Source organism: Prionailurus viverrinus, chromosome B2, assembly GCF_022837055.1.
Source record: "Prionailurus viverrinus isolate Anna chromosome B2, UM_Priviv_1.0, whole genome shotgun sequence".
NCBI classification, from domain to species: domain Eukaryota; kingdom Metazoa; phylum Chordata; class Mammalia; order Carnivora; family Felidae; genus Prionailurus; species Prionailurus viverrinus.
The window spans coordinates 21,301,101-21,321,558 of record NC_062565.1 but is presented as its reverse complement, the minus strand read 5'-3'; the positions used below and the strand labels follow the sequence as shown (position 1 = coordinate 21,321,558).

Below are 20,458 nucleotides of genomic sequence, written 5' to 3'. Positions count from 1 at the left end.
CTTGGTCTTATGTTTGGGAGATGCTGGCTTCTCTCTTTGCCACTGGCAGGCTACCCGTTCTCAGGGCCCAGTCTCATACTATATTTTCAGCTATTGCCACAAAGAATGCAGCCTCTCTGTCTCTCTGTGGGGGGTCTTAGCTGCTTTAAGAGGCAGCATTCTAGTCTTCTCACTGTCCTGTCTCCCAGCCCCCAGGGGGCCAGTTGAGGGGGGGGGGGGTTGCTACCTGACCATTAGCACATGCTCTCTGCATGCCACCTCACTGCTTCAGCCCTAGAAACCACTGTTTCTGGCCTTGCTGGGACACCCTCCTTTCTCCCAACTCCCAAATATAAGTGGCTCCTTTTAACTTCTGTACCAAGGGAGTGGTGAGGATTTATGCAGGCATATGGGAGATACCATACAATGTCAGCCCATCTGACTGCCTACATTTGGTTTTTGTCCTCTTAATAAGAAAGGGGGAAGAGTTTATTGCTGGCAGATGATCCTCTTAGATTTTAAGTACGGGTGGTTGGAAACGCTTCATCTCCTTCCATCTCAAAATGAGAGAGGCCACTGAGAAAGATGACCAGATAAGTCCTCAGCTGATGGTAAAATGGCTTGAGGTCCAAAAAAGAGTTTAGAGGTGAGAGTGAATCCAGATCAAAGCACTCAAGAAAGGCTAGTGGTGAAGTCAAACCAAAAAGATGCCCCATTTTTAGCCACCATATGTGTCCAATAGTGAGATCTTTCAGCCTCCATATGCCATTACTGACTTAATAGCTATCATGTGCAATATCCTCTTAATTAACTTCTACTTAGACAAGTAATAAATAATCTCCCTTTCTATAGGAAAGCTAGGACTCATTCACCTAAATAAGATTTTCCCTCTTCTTTAAGGTAGTAAGATCAATATAAGTCTTTCAGAATCTTCCCTTTTTTGATGACTATTGCTAGAAGTGAAAAGTTAGAAAGGCCGGAATAATTAGGTTAAGTCATAACTAGCCCAGTGCCATCTGTGGGTTGAATGCGCGGATGATCTTGGTAACAGTTAAGCCACTTACTAACCTACTGCTCGCTGGGGAGAGATAAAGGAAAAAGTGACTAACGATGGATGGTCTAAGGAAACAGCTGTCATTATTTTGGTTCGGTTTACAGCAATTCTGGCTTTCTAAAGATAAGAATAAGCAGGTGCTTAAGTCATTAGACCCTGGGGCCGGTGAGGAGGCCAGCTCCTCTCTGAAGAGTAGTCTGTGCTGGTGGGGGGTTTGAAGCCAGACCTAGGTTCAAATCCTCATTCTGTCACTTACCGGCTGCATGACCTTAGGTAAATTACTTAACCTCCTTGACAACATCAAATTCTTCATCTGTCAAAGGGAAGAATAATAGTATTCACCTCATAAGGTTGTGAAAATTAGCATAACATGTCAGGTGCAGGGTAAGGGCTTAATCAGTGGCAAACAATCACTGGAGAATAAATAAAATGAAGAAGATATGTTAATAAACACGACTCTTCCAACTAATCCCACCTCCAATTATGAACTGGGAGCTCAGTGTATCATCCTTCACCCTGGAACCCCACTCAGCAATGATGCCATCTGCTAGCTTGCTGGCTGTAATAATCCAAGGCTAAAGGCCCTTAAAAAAAAAAAAAATACCCTGCTGAAAACAGAGTGTATAGAAAGCAAGTAGAGAAACTTAGGGAATGAAAATTTACTCTGTATTAAGAGCCTTCGGAGACATTCTGCAAAACATTTGCATTTCTGACAAGACGCACCCAATAGTAAGTTTCCATTGCTGTAAAAAGTTCCCGCAGAGATCTCTACCCTGGGTATTTCAGGTCTCACAGTGTGCATGGATTGGAAAAACTCCTCTTGGCTTGGAGCACAAAAGTGAATATATTAAGTATAAAAAAAAGTGGCAGAGAAGGTAAGGTATGCCTAGAACTTCCGGTTCTAAAAGCCAAATGATAAAACAAATCCATGAAGGCATCCAATTATCCCTGGCACCATTTCATCTCTGGTGTCAGATAATATATAATGAAACAAAGAAATTATTATGTGTCTCCTGGAATAAAGAGAGAGAGAATTTGCTTTACCAAATGTATGAAGAAGCTTCTCACCTCCCCTAGAGACCTGGTTCTCCTTTTTTTGGTCCCCTCCATAGGTAAGATAGTACCTATATTTTTCATACTCATTGATTTAAGAGATACATAAGAAGAGAGTGACGGTATAAACTCAGGAAAGCTTTCTAATGCATTTGTAGTTTATTCGTTAATGACAAACACACACGTTTGGGCAGAGTACATTTCTATGCCAGTCATTTCATCATTCAGTCTACAGAAAGTGTTTGACACACACAAAGCATCTCTGACCCCTTGCAATAACTTGGTGTCCCTGAGGGTGTTTTCAGCCACCAGCTGGGAGCCACTGACTTAAAGCACAAACATGATGTGAAGGCGGGAAGGGATGCTCCACACATCCTTAGTGTTTTCTGCAATTTAAACAAGGTGAGAGAAAACTACTTTCCCCAAAACATCTGATCGAGTGAAGATACTCTCATTTGGAAACTAGTTTCATTTCTATGTGCTTGGAAATCCCACCCATGCTATAGTTTCCAGCTCTCTAGAAAACAATAAGTATTGCCAATAAAATATTTATTGAATGATAATGACCTGGCTTATAACCTCCAGGGTGTCTATCCCTTTAATTAACCACATGTACTGTGTTGTCTTTGTGATATTTTGATAGTTTCCAGGAGCAGGTATACCTTATATGAATAGAAGGAAGGAAAAAAAAATACCCAAAGTCACGTAAAAATAGAACCAGAACTGTAGCTACCACATGTGTTTTAAGTATATTACCCATACAATTAAGAATACAGTATTATAAACCAGCTCTATAAATCTTATAATAAAAACAGTAACACACCAACTCTTCTTAGCCACAAAGAGGCCCTTAATACTATTATAGATTCCATGATAATGTGGCTTTGGGATTGGCATTATATTTTGAAGTCAGAACGTTAGCTAACTGAGGTAAATCGAAGCATATCCCCTCTGCGTATCTAAAATGAAAGAGGGAAATCTTCTTGCAAGACAGGATTTTTACTACCATCTAAAAGTGCTAAGAAAATTTAATTTTCAGACAGGGCTTCAGGCCTGGTTCTGCGGACAACACAATTGCGATTCTTTGCCTTCAACGGAGACCTGAACTAATCCAGGAGAGTGAGGAAAAGTCCTCGTGGGTGCGAATACAGTTTGTAAATTTTAAAGGTGCTAGCCTATGCAAATGTCAGCGATTACTGATTACACTTCTCCCTGACCTTGACTCATCTGGTAGGAGAAATGACTTTCTGAAACGGCCAAAAAGAAGGTATTTCAACATTATGAAGAGATCCCCCCCCCCCCCGCCCCCCTGGGTGATACACAAACATAGAGATAACAGTATAACACACTCTCACATACTTACCTCCTAGTTTGGGTGTCTGGCATCTTATTTCATTTACAATCTTCATTTCCCCTGAACCCCCACCAAAAAGAAAGCTGGATTATTTTAGTAGCAGACATCATATCATCTCAGTGCAAATATTTCACTATATGTGTCTAAGACATGAGAACTTTTCAAAAACAGCATTAATCGCAAACCCACTTAAACAATAATTCCTTAATAGTCTCCAATATGTGCAAATTTCCCCAAATGTCCTGTATTTATTTTTTTCCTTCAACTTTTAAGGATAGTGGCTGTTTTTTAAGGAACTCAGCTGAAATCCCCTTGCAGTTCCTCTTAGAAATATTTCTTTAAATAAGTGCTTAGTCATGGGGCATTTTATCACAGACTCAACAATCGCCCTAGGCCTTTACTGAGATGGCCCACGCTGCACAACAGTAGAAACAGACTCTGCTAAGGCTTTTCTTCACTGTCTCTTACCACAGGGCAGCACCTAACAGTGCAAAGGGCTGAGAGTCAACAAACTTTGATTCTAATCTTAATTCAGTCATTAGATAACTGTATAACCTTGAGCAAATCCATTCTCTTCTCTGTGGCTCACTTTCCAGGCCTGTGAAATGAGGGGGTTAGCCTAAGCAATCTCTACATTTCTTTCTGGCTCTCGAAGTTCCAGATGTTTGGTTTTATGTTTAATTAATTTCAAGTACTATATCTTCATGATGTTACCTGCCAAGATGGGAACAGGTCTCTTATAGAAGAGAGCAGGGAATTTGAAATCATCAGACCAGTCAAATCCTGACTTGAGTTCCCTTGGGTAAGTCATTAACCTTTCTAAGCCTCAATGTCATACTGCATTACAATGATTTATTGTATTTATCCATCTCTCCTACCAGATGCAAACTTCTACAGAGCCGGATTTTCTCATATTTGTCTTTCTATCATCAAAGCCTAGTGTCATGTCTAGAACCTGGTAGGTACTTGATACACTCCGGTTACACAAACAAATGCACAAGTATCTAAGGGCAAGAGTGACTGTTCATCAACCTTACAGGATTATAGTACAGTAAAATGAGCTAGTATATGAAAATGCACCTTTTAAATTACACATTTTAAAACATTAAATATTATTTGTATTAGAAACATTCCAAATAGAGTCTTTTTTTCACTTATAAAAATCCAACCGTGCCTCTCACCTTTGCTAAGGGATGAATGACAGGTTTATTTTTTATGCTAAATTACACCTTTTTGTACATTGTTTTTGCTTCCTTGCTTTTTCTCCTTCTTTCTTTAAAAAAATTTTTTTTTCTTATAATGAGCTTTTGGGGTGGGGTGCCTGGCTGCCTCAGTCAGTTGGGTATCTGACTTCGGTATGGGTCATGATCTCACAGTCTGTGGGTTCAAGCTGCGCATCAGGCTCTGTGCTGACAGCTCAGAGCCTAGAGCCTGCTTTGGTCTGTGTCTCCCTCTCTCTCCACCCTACCCTGTTCGTGCTCTCTTTCAAAAATAAACATTAATGAGCTTTGGGGGTGATGGGAGTAATTGGCTAGTAGCTTAGTGCCAGTCTAATTTAATAAAGCATTTTTATCAGCTTCTACAAATCAAAATAATGCAGGACGTAGTGTAACAGCAACAGTATATATCAGATACAGGAATTTTCTGATGAATTGCATGTTCACTGGGATTAGTTCCCTAAAAATAATACTGATTGTTTCTAATATAACTGAATGTGAACAGTTCTGTGAATATTTCCCCAAATGGTCTCTGTCTTTTGTGTAATGATACTCAACTTAATTTATCATTTAATGACCTCTGATCACACTCAGGTACTATTTTGAAATGTGAACATTTTTCCTTAACTGTGTTCAAATCTGTCACAACCACTAGAGCAGCATTTCCTGAAAGGAATACTAATCTTCAACAATAATGCTCACAAAAACCAGTGACTGGACGGATGCATTTAGGGAAGTCTGCTTATGATAACTTCTCGGTGATTCACAATCACCTCAGCACACAGAAGATTCTGGAAAGTCTTGCTATGAAGATATGTGTTGCATTTCTTTGTTGTATAACAAACTTGTGTATCTCAGCATTTCTCAAACTTCCTTATTTTCACGTACTAGTAAGAAAGAAAACCACTGCCAAGTAAACTAGAATTCAAAGCGAAGACGCCATCAGATAGGACATCAGAGATGTTAAAATTCAAAACCATGTGCATCTCAGGATCAATGAAATGTGGTATATGACCACGGAACCTTTTTTTTTGCAAACATCACCCGTGGCCATACTGAGGCTCCAGTGTTCTCTGGAACAACACTCTGGAAAACCAGGCTCCAGCCTAGAGTTTTCACAGTTATTTCAGAGGAAGCAGGTAAAAGACTATCCTTTCCTATTAAGAATAAGAATTGTTAAGTTAAAAAAAAAAAAGCAATTTTTGGTCACCCATTTTAAGTGTGAAACAGACCTTGTTCAGTTAAAAATTGCCAGGTGCATATCACAATGTAACTGTCCAGCTGTCCTCAATGAGCATGTAAATCTCTTTAAATTAAGATGGCATGTAATTAAATCATTCAGCCGGTTGATGGGCTCCTCCACGCAGGTGGTTTACTTTCACTTGAAGTAACCCCCACACCCTGAAGTGACTCAACTTCACGCCACCGCCATTAACATCTCTAGCTCTTCACGGGCTAGGCTGGGGCGTAAAGCATCAGTAACTCTACACTGAGGCAGATGAAGTATGTGAGTGTTGGGAGAAGGTTGGAGGGACTCGTAAATCTGCTTGCAGGGAAAGGGTGCGGTGGATGGCCTGGGCTCTTCCGCACCCCCCCCCCTTCCCCCCTCATGCCTCAGTGCACAGGCCTGGCCCCGGCAACCCGCTGACATCCTTCACCATCTCGCCAATCCGACGGCTGCGGGAGTGTGGGCATGACTTCGGGGACAGCCTGTACCTCTCCAGGCTGGCCCAGGTCCCCCACCTTCCCCCTCACGCCTAAGTTTAGCCCCCCCTGACGCTTCTGAATGTCTGAACTGGGCGAATGCATCTTTCTGGACGCGAATCTGGGGCTTTCCCCAGGCTCTTCGGGCTGGCAGGACCGGCTGGGGCCTCGCGCCGTCCTTCGGGCCGGCCGGAGCAAACAGCCAATGACCCCGGGAGGCCCGGGTCACCTTCACACTCGCCTCGGCCCCGCACCTCCCCCGGGGCCGGGGCCTGCCTCCCGCGGCGGCGCCCCCCTAGCCCAGGCCGGAGCCGTGGAGCGCCGGGGCGGAGGGAGGATGGGACTTGTACGGGCTCGGCCGCGCTTCCCAGGGCGCTGCATCCGCCGCCGAGATGCTGGCAGCCGGGGGACGGCCTCGCGCGGCCCTCTCCTTATTTATCCACCCGGCAGTTTCCATGGCTCCGCCGCCATCCTCCGCCCCTTCCTCGAGCAGAACCCGGCAGCGGGAGCTGGCCCGGCCCGGAGGGGGCCGCGGGGGCGGGCGCGGCTTGGGGCCCCAGGGCTCCCAGGCGGGGGCCGCGCGTCGTTTCCAAGCCCCGGGGTGCGCGGGGAGGCGCACCCCCAGTCCTACTTCTCGGGCAGCTGTACCACTTCTGCAGTCCCGGCCCTCCCACACCATCCCTGCCCCCCGCCAGCCCGCACCCCAGATCTGTTCCCCACCGGGCCCGGCGCCGGGGCCCCCGAGCGCAGCGCAGCCCCCGGCCCGGCCCGGCGGCGCGGGGGAGGGGCGCAGCGCAGGCAAAGTTGCTGAGTTGCTTTGCACGCTCAGAAGTTGCAGCTGAGACGGCGGCTTCCCGCCCCCTTCCTGGACTCCGCGGCTCGGAACACACACCCACCCGTCACCACCCGCTACCTGCCCTCGCCCCTGCGGCCCCGGCCCGGACTCTTCAGCATCCCCTCCCGGTGCCCGCGAGGAGACCAGGTTTCCAGCGGAGTCGGGCTGGGGGCGGACGCACCCCACCTTCCCGCTCGGCGGGGAGTGTGGGGGAGCGGGGGGGGGGGGAGGGAGGGGTAGGCTCCCCTCCACCCAGTCGCCGCGCGGCCGTGGTGCTTCTGCACTTTGCAAAGCTAAGCGTCCGGGCAGGCGGCGCCCACCAGCCCCCGCGCCCTCGTCCACCCCAGCGGGGTTTGCGGAACGTGCGCGGGGAAGCGTTCCCATCCCTTGCCGCAGGGGGCTTCGCCTGGGCGGCGGGAGGGGCTCTGCTAGAAGCCGAAGTCGCCAACAGGTGCTCGCGAGCCCATGTGACCAGGGAGGGGCCGCGCAGGGGAAGCCGGGGGTGGGGGCGGGGGCCGGCTCCCTCCGGGTCCCCAGCAGAGCCCGACGCCGGGTGCACCCCCGCCCACGGCGGCTTAGGGAGGGCTCGAGGGTGGCTCTGCGGAGCGCGGGTGCCCTCGCGGCCTGCCCGGCAGGAGGAGGAGAAGGAGGAGGAGAAGGGGGAGGGAGGGGATGCGAAAGTGGGTCAGGAATGTAACTGGACGCTGCACACCCCCACGCAGAACCCCCCCTCCCCCTTGCCGGCAGAGGCGGCCAACGCCAGCCTTGGACAGCCAGTCTTTTGCTGTTGTGGTTCCCCAGCATTATCGGTGGACGGTTACCAGGGGATCCCGAGGGATGTGTTTCCCTGTGACCCTTTGGGAAGAAAAACTTAGTTGCCTCAGTAACCGAGTTTGGCTTGGATGCAATGATGCAATGAATGTTCTAGGTGAGCCTGACCAGGACGAGGCTGCCGGGACACTAGGGGGTGGATTAACTTTTCTTATTACGGAACCAGGACGTGAAAGGAAAGCAGGGGAAAGAGGTGGGTTTTTGCCCTATTTCGTGGTTGTTTTTTACTGTTTCCGAGATCATACATAAGACGTTTTTGCGTTAAAGTTTGAGTCTCCTGAGTGCAGGCCCCCCGGTGCCATAAATGTACCAAAGTTCTTAACAGACGCTGACTTAGTTGATACAAAGGTTTGAAGCTGATACCGTAGAGTTGGAAGGAGGAGAGGACAGTGACAGTTTTGTATCTGGGGAAGGCTTGAGAAACAAACATGAAAAGGCCTTTATTAAAAGGAGAAGAAGAAGAAGAAAAACCCCAAAAACCCAGCCCTGCTCAATGCAGAAGAAGCGATAGCGGCCCAGTTAGTTTCCCCCTGAGCACACTGGCACCTCACACCCTGTGCATGTGATTAGGGGAGGGATGAATCCAGATTTAAAAGTGATGGGCTTTGGGTTTGAATGCTGGGGACACAAGCAGAGTCAAGGGGAAAAGAATAAGAAAAGAGACTGAAAAGAGGAGGCTTAGCACTGTGGGCTTTGCAGCTCATTGAGGCACGCTTCTGGAGTTTTGTCCCATGTTTCCTTCTGGTTTTGTTCAGTGGACCTTAGTTACAGAGGACGGGACAGGGCTGTGGAGCCAAGGCCCAAAGAACCATGATGCCACAAACTCAGAAGAAAATGTGCAGCTGCCGGAGTTTTATTCAGAAGAGAAAAAAGGATGTGTTATCCTCTAAAGAGATTTTCAGAGTTCTCGGAAAAGCTGCCTTAGGTGTTACTGTAAATTCGTTTCCAAGGCCATCCTAGAGGAAGTAACCAAAATTGAGATGTACTTTGCATTAAAGAGTGTGTATTCATAGAAAGCAAATTGAATTTTTGTAAATTGAATCATATTCTAAATACGTAAAAGAAGAGGTTCGTTTGTAGTGAAGACTTTTGTGGGCATCTAATCATTCCAAGTTTACTTTTTTTTTTTTTAACTTCACTGAGTTGTCTCACTAGTAAAATGTGAATAATAATAATAATAATGAATAATAATAGTTGGTCTTCTTTGGGGTGGGAGACTTGGACTTTTCACACTACTTTCTCCATAAAGGATCTTCAGTTCAACTGGCAAAAGTCTTTATTCTCGGGGCGCCTGGGTGGCGCAGTCGGTTAAGCGTCCGACTTCAGCCAGGTCACGATCTCGCGGTCCGTGAGTTCGAGCCCCGCGTCGGGCTCTGGGCTGATGGCTCGGAGCCTGGAGCCTGTTTCCGATTCTGTGTCTCCCTCTCTCTCTGCCCCTCCCCCGTTCATGCTCTGTCTCTCTCTGTCTCAAAAATAAATTAAAAACGTTGAAAAAAAATTTAAAAAAAAAAAAAAAAAAGTCTTTATTCTCACTTCCGGTGTTGGCCCAGACTGTGGAACAACTGTGTTGGAAGCCGACAAATCCCATACATCGGACTGTCTTACGTTCTGGATGTAAAAGGCAGAGTTACACAGTAGTTTTCTGGACACTTGAAAAAAAAATGAACACTTTCATAATCTTAGATTTTGTCACTTTGTTAAGGAGCATGGCTTCCTTCTGTGTGAGATAATTCGACTTTAAAACCTTGGTAAAGAGGCACCTGGGTCCCTTTAGCTCAGTCGGCTAAGTCCACTTCAGCTCAGGTCTTGATGATGTCCCTGTTGATGAGTTTGAGCCCCACGTTCAGTTTAGTGCTGACAGCTCGGAGCCTGGAGCCTGCTTCGGATTCTGTGTCTCCCTCTCCCTGCCCCTCCCTTGCTCATGCTCTCTCTCTCTCTTTCAAAAATAAATAAACATAAAAAAAAAAAACCCTGCAAAACCTTGGTTCAAACCAGAATTATTGCCATAGAAATTAATTGAAATTTTTTTTTTTAATATTTTTTTTTTCAACTTTTTATTTTTTTTATTTTTGGACAGAGAGAGACAGAGCATGAACGGGGGAGGGGCAGAGAGAGAGGGAGACACAGAATTGGAAACAGGCTCCAGGCTCTGAGCCATCAGCCCAGAGCCCGACGCGGGGCTCGAACTCCCGGACCGAGAGATCGTGACCTGGCTGAAGTCGGACGCTTAACCGACTGCGCCACCCAGGCGCCCCTGAAATTTTAAGGAAGAAATGAAGTTTCACACTTCCTTCTTCCCCCCACTCCCCAAATTTCATTTGAGTTCATGAAACATTTATATGTAGGGTGGTCTTCATTTTAGTTGTAAATCAGATTTATAAAGGAAATTCGATTAAGGAGTGACTATCTGTTAAGAAAGGATCAACAGCAGGATCCTTAATATTGTGAATTATCTTTGCTTATTTAAAATATTTGTTACATAAATTTGGGAGAAGTTTTCAAGAAATCACCTATATGTAGTAGGTTTTCACATAGATTATTTTGGGCGATGTATTTGTAACCATGTATCACAGCCACTGCCCCCTCCCTCAAATATTTTTTTTTTTAATTTTTTTTTTCAACGTTTATTTTATTTTTGGGACAAAGAGAGACAGAGCATGAACGGGGTAGGGGCAGAGAGAGAGGGAGACACAGAATCGGAAACAGGCTCCAGGCTCTGAGCCGTCAGCCCAGAGCCCGACGCGGGGCTCGAACTCCCGGACCGCGAGATCATGACCTGGCTGAAGTCGGACGCTTAACCGACTGCGCCACCCAGGCGCCCCTCAAATATTTTTTTTAATTAACATACATATTCTTGAAACATTTTCTCTGACAACTTTGTGTATAGAACTGTGTGAAGCACTTTGGAGATGACACAGAAACATGTTCATGTTCCTAAAAGAGTCAAATCTATGGTCAGTTAAGCTGGGGGCTGTAGCTGGATGACAAGTACAAGAAATTTAACTGTTCAAGAGGTAAGTAAAAATATGTGCATATATGCATAAAAAGAGATGATGGATGGACTCATAGATGAAAGGTACCAGGAGTTGAGAAATGGAATGAGACATTTTTTTTCTCTTCTTTTTCTGTTTGTTCTCTAAAATGTTATCTGTGAACCTGAATTGGTTCTCTGCAGGAATTGAAAGTTTGGTCTTCCTAGGGAGACATTGCCAGACAGCTAGTATATGATTGTCAGTGAGAGGTGAGTCTGAAAGTGCCCTAGGAGCATGCTTGAGGGGGAGGGGGCAGAGAGTGGAGAGCCTGAGGGACAGTGAAGGGGAGAGGGCACACCCTTACTTAGGAAAGGCTCAGATGTTGCAGAGTGCTGCGCGTGTTCTGGAGTGGCACCCATCGGGAAGTGTTCCAGAGGGAGTTGGTAGAATTTGAACTTAGGCCTTAAAGGATGCACACGATGTTTATAGCTACAAAGAAAAAGTGGTAGAAATGAGATCAGCCAAGAGGCAGGAAATTGTAGGGCACAAGTGGGGACTTTGACTAGACCAGCTTTGCAACAGGAGTTGGATCAAATGTGAAGTTGGTCATTGGACATGGTCACATTGGTCATGATAGGTTAGGGACAGACCAATTAGGGACCATGAATGCCTGGCTAAGTTTGGTGGAAGGACTTTCTCTATAGGTAATGTGGAATTAAGACAGGATTCTGAGTAAGGGGAATACATGTCAGAGTTGCATTTGGGGAAGGTTAATCTTGTGAGTTAGATTGGAGAGGGGGGTTAGGGACCATGAGGAACTGTCACAGGGATCCAAGGGGGCCTTGATAAGTGTAGTATCCATGATAGTATATGAATGTGGAGAGTGATGGGTAAGAATTTAAGTCCGAAAGACTTGAGAGGCGGTACTATCAACAGAAATTGGAACAGGAAGCCATTGTTTATGGTAAATTGAAGAGTTGATTCGAGAAATGGAATCTGAAGCTGTGATTGGAAGCGGGTTTAGGGAAAATGGATGAGTCTTGGCCGGAAGTAGTGATATGAGTCATCCATATAGAAGTAGGTGATTATTGGCCAGAGCCACAGGTGGGGAGTGAACTCCTCAGTTTGAACTTGGTGACTAAAGGACCAGTGTGAGGGAACATGCACAATTAGAATTTATATATATGTAAGAAAAACATATATTTTTTAAAATTCTCCTCCTCCCTCACAAAGCACAACAAAGGGGTCATTCCTGGGCCTTTAGTTAGAGCCCATCCACTCATCCAGCACTGTTCTAGCTCAAGTGGTTTCACTCAATGTCTCCTTAACCTGACTCATCAGATTAAGGGGCCATAGACACAGAATCACAATCTCCTGAGCTGGCAATCTGTATTTTTAATAAGCTTTACAGGCCACTCTGGTATGGATTCCTTTGGGGAACCAATACCTTAGCCAGTTGGTTCTACCAGTTCTGAGGCCTCCCCTGAGCCTCCTGTCTCCCCTTGGGAGAGCAAGAGTTCCTACTTTTCGTGTGTTCCTTTTGTTCCTAGTGGACAGTCATTGAGAGGCAGTACTTGAAGTTGTTTTTACCCAGATGACCTGATGCTTTCCAAATTTAGCACCGGTCTGGAAGCAGGGGTGGAGGTCATCTGCCCTGCTGGGTAGGAAGAGGGTTTGGGTATGATTCGGAGCGACTCATTCTGTCCATCCTAGCCTGTCAAAGATGAAGCCCTGGGCAGACCGCTTCCCGCACTTTTGGATACGCAGACCCAGGGTGCAGTGTTTGGCGGTATCTTCAGGAGAAGACTGTTGGGCTGATCTTTTTCAAGGGAAGAGTCAGAGGCAAGGCATGGGCTCTCCAACCACACATCCTCTGGAGAAATAAGTAGTCAGAAATTTACGGTTGGGTTTCTAAAAGGTGACTGCTGTTGACACCTTTTTCAAAGAATATCTGCATATCCAAGTATCTGTTTATTTCTTTATTGTCAGAAAAACAAATCTCTGTCCTCTTGAGCAGTAGCAAATGTTCTGTCACAGCCAGCTTTCAGTTAACCTCATGCTATAAATTGTTGTCTGGCTACAAATTATCATTTGCCTGCCCTTCCTTTTCCTTTCTTGTTTATAAGCTATAAAGAGAAAAATTCACCTTCAGATGTTATTACACGTCTGGTGGTCTAGCAGGCAGAAACTAATGATTAAAATCGATAGGGGAGGGGGGTTCTGCATGGCTCAGTCGGTTAAGTGTCTGACTCTTGATTTCTGCTCAGGTCATGATCTCATGGTTCATGAGTTCAAGCCCCAAGTCAGGCTCTGCGCTGACAGTATGAAGCCTGCTTGAGAAGTCTTGCTTACTCTCTCTCTCTCTCCCTCTCTCTCTCTCTCTCTCTCTCTCTAAAAATAAACATTAAAAAAAAAAAGCAGTTCAGGAGGTTACATGGGCAGTATTCTCTCCCCCATAGAGAATTTAAACTATCCATTTTTCTAAGATTCTAACTTTTGAAGCCAAGGATGGTTTTTTGTTGTTGTTGAGCCTTTTTTTTTTTTTTTTTTATCTTCACTGAAGAGCAGTAAAAGATGATAGAATCTAGGTGTTTGTGGGTTTTTTTAATTGTGGTAAAATACACATCACGTAAAATTTACCATCTTCACCCTTTTTAAGTGTTCAGTACTGTTAAGTACATTCACATTGTTATGCAATAGAATCTAAATTTTTTTTTATTTATTTTTGAAACAGAGAGAGACAGAGCATGAACGGGGGAGGGGCAGAGAGAGAGGGAGACACAGAATCGGAAGCAGGCACCAGGCTCTGAGCCATCAGCCCAGAGCCCGACGCGGGGCTCAAACTCAAGGACCGTGAGATGGTGACCTGAGCTGAAGCCGGACGTTTAACCGACTGAGCCACCCAGGCGCCCCTAGAATCTAAATTTTTTAATTCATTTACAATGTAAGGGAGTTGGAGCACCTGGGCGGCTCAGTCAGGTAAGCATTCGATTTTGGCTCAGGTCATGATCTCACATTTTGTGGGTTCAAGCCCCAAGTTAGGCTCTGCACTGAGCCAGGAGCCTGCTTGGGATTCTCTCTCTCTGTCTCTGTCTCTCTGCCCCTCCCCTGTTTGCACACATGCATGCTTTCTCTGTCTCTCAAAATAAATACATACACTTAAAAAAAATTTAAAAAGACAATATAAGGGAATATTCTAAAAATGTCAGAAAGTGAATCCCAGGTTACACATAAAACTAAGAATGTATTGGTGCAGCTTAAAGAATTCATATGCTCTCCTAAGAGAAGTCAGATGGGTGGCTTGCCTATCCTTTCCAACAGCAGCTAATTGTGAAGTTAATCAGTGCAGCAAGAAAATGCAATTTTATGCTTGAAATTTCTTTAAGATGCCAGAAATAGTGCTAACACCTTGATATCGATTTTAAAGTTTTCTTGATGCTGTAAGAGTAGAATAAGAGAATGTGCTCAGTCAAATGTGAACTTACAGAATTTAATTTCTGCTATTGCTTAGTCTCCAGAGTTCGTTTTTTGCATACTCTGTGGAAATACTCCCTTGATGTACATGGAGGGTCAGGTAATACTTGCCATTGTTCTATTTTTTTTTCTAGTGAAATCTTAATGATTTATGTAAATGTGAATATCAACAACCAAAAAAAATTCTTTTTTTTTTAAAATTTTTTTTTCAACGTTTATTTATTTTGGGGACAGAGAGAGACAGAGCATGAACGGGGGAGGGGCAGAGAGAGAGGGAGACACAGAATCGGAAACAGGCTCCAGGCTCTGGGCCATCAGCCCAGAGCCTGACGCGGGGCTCGAACTCACGGACCACGAGATCGTGACCTGAGCTGAAGTCGGACGCTTAACCAACTGCGCCACCCAGGCGCCCCAAAAATTCTTTTTTAAAATAAATTTTTTTAATGTTTATTTTTGAGAGTGAGAGAGAGAGCAAAGTAGGGGCAGAGAGAGAGGGGGACACAGGCTCTGAGCTGTCAGCACAGAGCCCGATGCGGGGCTCAAACCCACGAACCTCAAGTTCATGACCTGAGCCGAAGTTGGACCAACTAAGCCACCCAGGTGCCCCACAACCAAAAATTCTAAATGAGCAAGAACCTGTGAATTTATTATCAGATAAATGATCATGTCACGAAATTAAACCATTTTGAAGGTTAAATAGTTAAGTAGGAGTCTCAAGAAAGATTAGAAACATTGTTGCCATTCGTCAGAGTTCTTGGTCAACCCAAATCTATTACAGTTCACTTTTTTTTTTTTAAACATTGGAAACTTATTTTCACAACCCCTTACTGTTTGCACTCAGTCATTCATAATACCCACAGAACAGGTTTGGAGCTAGGCAGTCCAACAGGATGTCAGCTGTGGTTCCCAAGGCGTTGTGTGTTCACGTCCTACCAAAGGAGAAGCGTCTTCACGTCTCTCTCGTGGCTTTAGAAATTTATATAGCTTATTTAACAGCTCATTAAAACATGCTGCCAACTGGGAGAAAACTTATAGAATCGTTCTGAGTTTATCTTATTCAAAACTGCTTTAGTAAACTTTTGCTTATCGGTCCTGAGAAGATGTGTTAAAACCAGTTTGACAACTTTTTTTAATATAGCATTCGAGAGGGCCTTGAGAAAAGTTTTGAAATAATATCAGCACTGGAACTAAAACAGAACACTGTTTTTAAAAATCATTTTTAAAAAATTGAAGCATAGTTGACATACATTATTATATTCGTTTCAGGTGTACAACATTGTGATTAGACAATTCTACACGTCATTCTGTGCTCATCATTATAAGTGTAATTATCATCTGTCACCATGCAACATTATTACAATATTATTGACTGTGTTCCTCATGCTGTACTTTTCATCCCCCTGACTTACTAACTTTATAACTGGAAGTTTGTACCTCTTAATCCCCTTCACCTTTTTCCCTCATCCGCCCTACCCTTCCCCTCTGGCAACCACCAGTTTGTTCTCTGTATTTATTATTGTTTCTTTGCTCCTTTATTTTGTTTCACGTATAAGTAAAATCAAGTCCTATTTGTGTCTCCCTGTACGACTTATTTCACTTAGCATAGTACCCTCCAGGTCCAGCCATGTTGTTGTAAATGGAAAGATCTCATTCTTTTTTATGGCTGAGTAATATTCCATTGTATGTAAATACCACATCTTAAGAATTCTACCACTGAACGACCAATGCATGCTACCCATCTTCTGTATCCATTCATCTATCAGTGGACACTTAGGTTGCTTCCATAACAAGGCTGTTGTAAATAATACGGCAATAAACATAAGGGTACATATATCTTTTTGAATTTGTGTTTTTATAAAACTGAATACTTTTTAAAAAAATTTTTTTGTAATGTTTATTTATTTTTGAGAGCGAGCACAGGCTGGGGAGAGGCAAAGAAAGAGGGAGATAGAGTATTCGAAGCAGGCTCCACCCTGTCAGTGAAAGAGCCCAATGCAGGGCTCTAACTCACAAACTGTGAGATCATGACCTGAGCCAAAGTCGGGTGCTTAACTGACTGAGCCACCCAGGCACCCCAAAACTGAATGCTTTTAAACCAGAATATTTATGATAATGTATAGTTCTCTGTGTTTGGATGACTCATCTTTTAAAAGCCAAGATTTCATGGTAGGAACTTAATTAATTACCAACGGAAGGGTTTCCTCTGATAGCATACCAGGCAAAGGCAATCTAGAGTTTCACCAAGAACTTAGAATGTCTACATATTCACAATCCTGTGCACTGTTACACACACACACACACACACACACACACACACTCACCCAGTATAATTTACCGAATTCTATTTAGAAGTATATTTATATACATATTTGAATCAACTAGCTCATGTTATAGTCTTAAAAGATGTTTGCCCTTTCCAGCACAGTGTAATCATGAACGTCAACTAATTGCCAAGAGACAGTGGCCAATAATTCATATTGCTGAATCACAAATCCATAGAAAATGCAAGTTCAGGTGGTCCTGGCAGTTTCATACTTTTTTTTTTTACTTTTCTTGTAAAGCTAAGTTCTTAGATTTTACTTGAAAAATACTCCAGCTTTTAAAATCAAACAATCCAACAATCTACCTGAGCCTGTTTTACAGTGGAATTCTGTGACGGTATATGCAGGAAATTTCTGTGCTGTGTGTTTGTACGGAAATAGATTGTCCTGTAGCTGTGCCCCTTTGCTTTGTCATTTCTGTGTTTAACAGAGCCTTCTGCCTCCTGAAATGTCAGCTAGCCCTCAAACTCGTGTGTATTTTACTTTTGATTACCTTGGTCCTCGGCCAGCCTCATATTTGACACTTTTCCGCATACGCAGTATAGGTGCTTCTTGATGTTGAGCTGTTAATCTTTTTATTATTTCCTGTCACTTTTCCCTATGATTGATGCTTGTGAGCCCAAGGGGGGAAAAGTGATGAAAATGACTTTGAGAACAGCTTTGAAAAGGAGTATTTTCAGTTGGACCTGGGTTTTACCTAAGACCATAAAATGATGGAAAAAGCACACCCGTCTGTTTGGTAAGGCAGTGCCTTGGCCCTTGCAGTGAGCAAGCTGGCATTCTTTTTTTTTTTTTTTTAATTTTATTTTTTATGTTTTAAAATTTACACCCAAATTAGCATATAGTGCAACAATGATTTCAGGAGTAGATTCCTTAGTGCTCCTTACCCATTTAGCCCATCCCCCCTCCCACAACCCCTCCAGTAACCCTCAGTTTGTTCTCCATATTTATGAGTCTCTTCTGTTTTGTCCCCCTCCCTGTTTTTATATTATTTTTGTTTCCCTTCCCTTATGTTCATCTGTTTTGTCTCTTAAAGTCCTCCTATGAGTGAAGTCATATGATATTTGTCTTTCTCTGACTAATTTCACTTAGCATAATACCCTCCAGTTCCATCCACGTAGTTGCACATGGCAAGATTTCATTATTTTTGATTGCTGAGTATACTCCATTGTATATATATACCACATCTTCTTTATCCATTCATCCATCAATGGACATTTGGGCTCTTTCCATACTTTGGCTATTGTCGATAGCGCTGCTATAAACATGGGGGTGCATGTGTCCCCTCGAAACAGCACACCTGGATCCCGTGGATAAATGCCTAGTAGTGCAATTGCTGGGTCGTAGGGTAGTTCTATTTTTAGTTTTTTGAGGAACCGCCATACTGTTTTCCAGAGTGGCTGCACCAGCGTGGATTCCCAGCAAGCTGGCATTCTAATGAACACTTTGTAGGAGATGTGAAGAGGGTTTTCCGGGTCTGTGGTGTGAGGTATGGCGAGAACTCACAGATGATCTGTATTTAGTTCTAAGGAAAGTTTACAGAAAGTGGTCCCCTTTCCTTTGGAATTAAAAGTAAAATTTTGAGTTGGGGACATTACCAAAACTCAGGCCCTATTACCTGCCCCGTGTTTCCTGTCTCCCATGTCCAATCCAATTCACTAATTCCTGGTTTGGCTTTGGAAGCTCCCTCCCCCACTTGCCACCAGGCCCTGTCGTGTGCACAGTGACCCACTACGATGCAACAATAACATAGTAAAACCTCTATTGTATTTTTAGCTTCTCCTTTTTTTTTTTTTACTTTGTTAAAATTGTGGTAAAACATGTAGCATAAAATTTGCTATTGTAATCATTTTTAAGTGTGCATTTCAGTGGCATCAATTACATTCACAGTACGCTATGTCCAAAATTCTTCATTACCCCCAAACAGAAACCCCATACCCATTAGGCAGGAACTTCCCAAGTCTCCCTTCTCCCTCTCATCTACTTTCTGTCTTTTATGCCCATTCTAGATTTTCTGTACAGGTGGAACCATACAGCACATACCAGTAGATAGTAGTCCTCCCGTTATCCACAGTTTCATTTTCTGAGGCTCCAGTTACCCGCGGTCAACCATGGTCCAGAAGCAAATGATCCTCCTCCTGACATATCCTCATAAGATCAATAGCAGCCTAACGCTACGTCACAGTGCCTAGGTCATGCACCTCACTTCCTCTCATCACAGGCATTTTATCATCTCATATCATCACAAGAGGATGCAGGATGATTTCCATACTGTAAGCCATGCTGAGAGAGAGAGAGAGAGAGAGACCACATTCACATGATTTTTATTACAGAACATTCTTTTAGTTGTTCTATTTTTTTATTAATTACTTTGTTGTTAATCTCTGACAGTGCCTAATTTACAAATTAAAATTTATCATACCTATGTGTTTGTATGGGAAAAACATAGTATATATAGGGTTCGATACTATCTGTGCTTTTAGGCATCCGCTGGGGTTCTTGGAACATATCCCCCACAGATACAGGGGGACAACTATACATCCTTTTGGGTCTGGTTCATTTCATTAACATCATGTTTTCAAAGTTCATCCATATTGTAGCATGTGTCAGTACTTGGTTCCTTTTCATGGCTCAGTAGTATTCCACTGCCTGTGTACTGCATTTGGTTTAGCCATCTGTGATGGACCTCTGGGTTGTTTCCACACTTTGGTTGCTTTGAATAATGCTGCTCTGAGCACGGATATACAAGTATCAGTTCAAATCTTTATTTTCAGTTCTTTTGGGCATATATCTAGGGGGAGAATTACTCATGTGGTAACTCCAAGCTTAACATGGTTTGAGGAACCACCAGACTGTTTCCCACAGTGGCTTCACCAGTTTCACTTTCCCACTAACCCTGCACAAGGGGTCTAGTTCCTCCATGTCTTTGCAGCCCTTGTTATTTTCTTTTCTGCAAAACGTTGTTTTATTACAGCCATCCTGGTGGATATGCAGTGGTATCTCATGGCTTTGATTTTCACATTCCTGTTGACTGATGATGTTGCACATCTTTTTATGTGCTTCTTGGTCAGCTGTATGTCTTCTTAGAAGATACGTCAAGTTCTTTCCATTGTCCATTTTTGTACCTGTTTTATAAGGTCTAATAGTAGTATATAGTTGGTGTGTAAAAATATGCATATACTTGGATGTATGCAAAATGATTTTTAGAGGTGGAGGATGTACTTTTAAAAAGTTTGGAGACCATTATTATGGTCCATAACAATGATCTGTTTTATTTCTTATTGCCTAACATTAGCAGGAAACTATTGATAAGGATTTTTTTTTTTAACATTTTTAAGTGAGGCGCCTGGGTGGCTCAGTCGGTTAAACATCCGACTTCAGCTCAGGTCATGATCTCACAGTTCGTGGGTTCGAGCCCTGCGTGGGGCTCTGTGCTGACAGCTCAGAGCCTGGAGTCTGCTTCAGATTCTGTTTCCCTCTCTCTGCCCCTCTCCCACTTATGCTCTGTCTCTCAAAAATAAATAAATGTTAAAAAAATTTTTTTAATGTTTTTAAGTTTATTTATTTTGAGAGAGAGAGAGCGTGCGTGTGTGCACACACACAAGTGGGGGAGGGGCAGGGAGAGAGGAAGAGAGAGAATTCCAAGCAGGCTCCATGCTGCCAT

At 43.8% G+C, this 20,458-nt stretch overlaps 1 protein-coding gene across 1 annotated transcript in view; it reads left to right on the top strand.

Moving 5' to 3' along the window:
* The first annotated feature begins 7,196 nt into the window (after window positions 1-7,196).
* RREB1 (ras responsive element binding protein 1) overlaps window positions 7,197-20,458 on the top strand; it is a 183,883-nt gene continuing 170,621 nt past the window's right edge. Inside the window, exon 1 of the mRNA XM_047858102.1 lies at window positions 7,197-7,343. The gene's annotated coding sequence lies outside the window, so the exon portion shown is untranslated. The remainder of the gene's footprint in view (window positions 7,344-20,458) is intronic.